Source organism: Natator depressus, chromosome 28 (genome assembly GCF_965152275.1).
Source record: "Natator depressus isolate rNatDep1 chromosome 28, rNatDep2.hap1, whole genome shotgun sequence".
In the NCBI taxonomy this organism is placed as follows: domain Eukaryota; kingdom Metazoa; phylum Chordata; order Testudines; family Cheloniidae; genus Natator; species Natator depressus.
In genome coordinates, this window is record NC_134261.1 from 8366348 (window position 1) to 8368847 (window position 2500).

At 60.6% G+C, this 2500-nt stretch overlaps 1 non-coding gene across 1 annotated transcript; it reads left to right on the plus strand.

Annotated features, from left to right (window-relative positions):
* The first annotated feature begins 2058 nt into the window (after positions 1 to 2058).
* LOC141980004 (5S ribosomal RNA) lies at positions 2059 to 2177 on the plus strand. The gene has a single exon (XR_012637384.1). It is a non-coding gene; the product is annotated as a 5S ribosomal RNA (ribosomal RNA).
* The last annotated feature ends 323 nt before the right edge of the window (positions 2178 to 2500 follow it).

Below are 2500 nucleotides of genomic sequence, written 5' to 3' on the forward strand. Positions count from 1 at the left end.
ATCGATCGGAAGGCGAGAGAGGAGCGGGCCCCCCCTCCCTCCGGGGGGCGCCGACAGTCGGAGTTCGCATCCCGGCCACCGGGCCTGCACCGGGGGTGCGAGGGGACGACGGGGTCCCCGGAGGAAAAGAGCCGGAAAAGGGGGGGCTCGGGGGGGCCGGGGGCCGCCCCACCTGCCAACGTGCCCCTGTCCCCCCTCACAAGATCGGGTACAACGCGCAGATTGGTCCCCGAGGCTCATCTCTGGTTCTCACAGGTTCCGAAAAACCTGTTCTCAGAAATCTCCTCGCACCCGTCAAAATGAACTAGTCGAAAAATCCAACCGCCAATTTAGGGGGACCAATCTGAAATCCTATCCGACCTCCTGGTTCTCTCGGTCGGCCGAGGGCACTTTTGGCGACCCCATCCGGACTTCCGTGAGACTGCCGGCCATCAGGTCAACCCGTCACTTTGAATGGGGTTGACCTGATGGCCGAGCAGGGACTTAGACATTTTTTCAGCCTTTTCCTCGGGGTTGACCTGGTGTCCCGGGGGGACTTAGACATTTTTTTCAGCCTTTTCCTCCGGGTTGACCTGGTGTCCCGGGGGGACTTAGACATTTTTTCAGCCTTTTCCTCCGGGTTGACCTGGTGTCCCGGGGGGACTTAGACTTTTTTTCAGCCTTTTCCTCCGGGTTGACCTGGTGTCCCGGGGGGACTTAGACTTTTTTTCAGCCTTTTCCTCCGGGTTGACCTGGTGTCCCGGGGGGACTTAGACATTTTTTTCAGCCTTTTCCTCCGGGTTGACCTGGTGTCCCGGGGGGACTTAGACTTTTTTTCAGCCTTTTCCTCCGGGTTGACCTGGTGTCCCGGGGGGACTTAGACTTTTTTTCAGCCTTTTCCTCCGGGTTGACCTGGTGTCCCGGGGGGACTTAGACTTTTTTTCAGCCTTTTCCTCCGGGTTGACCTGGTGTCCCGGGGGGACTTAGACTTTTTTTCAGCCTTTTCCTCCGGGTTGACCTGGTGTCCCGGGGGGACTTAGACATTTTTTTCAGCCTTTTCCTCCGGGTTGACCTGGTGTCCCGGGGGGACTTAGACTTTTTTTCAGCCTTTTCCTCCGGGTTGACCTGGTGTCCCGGGGGGACTTAGACATTTTTTTCAGCCTTTTCCTCCGGGTTGACCTGGTGTCCCGGGGGGACTTAGACATTTTTTTCAGCCTTTTCCTCCGGGCTGACCTGGTGGCCGAGCGTCTCGCCGTCCGCGGCCGGAGCTAGAGATGCCCCCCCCCCCAGGCCAGCCTGCGAAGCCGCGGCCAGGATCGGGCCCCTGGAAGTCTGACTAAAAATTTTCACCGACCCCAAAAACGGTTAGGGGGGGCCTCATAAAGCCTCCGGAGCGAAAAAAAAAAAAACGGAAAAAAGGATCGGGCCCACCCGAGGCAGGGGAGTCAGTAAGGGAAAGGGGACGAGGCGGCCCGGAGCCGGGTGCCCGGAGCCGGGTGCCGGCGGCCAGGATCGGGCCCCTGGAAGTCTGAAAAATTTTTTTCACCGACCCCCAAAGTGGTATTGGGGGGGGCTCATAAAGCCTCCGGAGCGAAAAAAAAAAAAAAACGGAAAAAAGGATCGGGCCCACCCGAGGCAGGGGAGTCAGTAAGGGAAAGGGGACGAGGCGGCCCGGAGCCGGGTGCCCGGAGCCGGGTGCCCGCGGCCAGGATCGGGCCCCTGGAAGTCTGAAAAAAATTTTTTCACCGACCCCCAAAGTGGTGTTGGGGGGGGCTCACGAAGCCTCCGGAGCGGAAAAAAAAAAACGGAAAAAAGGATCGGGCCCACCCGAGGCAGCGGAGTCAGTAAGGGAAAGGGGACGAGGCGGCCCGGAGCCGGGTGCCCGGAGCCGGGTGCCCGCGGCCAGGATCGGGCCCCTGGAAGTCTGAAAAAAAAAAATTTCACCGACCCCCAAAGGGGTGTTGGGGGGGGCTCACGAAGCCTCCGGAGCGGAAAAAAAAAAAACGGAAAAAAGGATCGGGCCCACCCGAGGCAGGGGAGTCAGTAAGGGAAAGGGGACGAGGCGGACCGGAGCCGAGTGCCTACGGCCATACCGGACGGAAGGCCCCCGATCCCGTCCGATCTCGGAAGGTAAACCGTCCCGGGCCTGGCTAGTACTTGGATGGGTGACCGCCTGGGAATCCCAGGTGCCGTAGGCAGCTTTTCCCGCTGCGAGCCAGCTCTCTCCTTTTCTGGGGAACAAGGGCAGGGTCGCCCTGCCAGGGGCCCTGGGGCTGAAGTCCCTGCCGGCCACCAGGTCAACCCGGAGCCTGCCCTCTGCGGCCAGCAGGTCAACCCCATACCGGCAGGGGGTTGACCTGGTGGCCGGGAAGCAGAGCGGCCAGCAGGTCAACCCCATACATTCAGCGGGTTGACCTGGTGGACGGGAAGGAAAGCGGCCAGCAGGTCAACCCCATACTTTCAGCGGGTTGACCTGGTGGCCGGGAAGGAAAGCGGCCAGCAGGTCAACCCCATACATTCA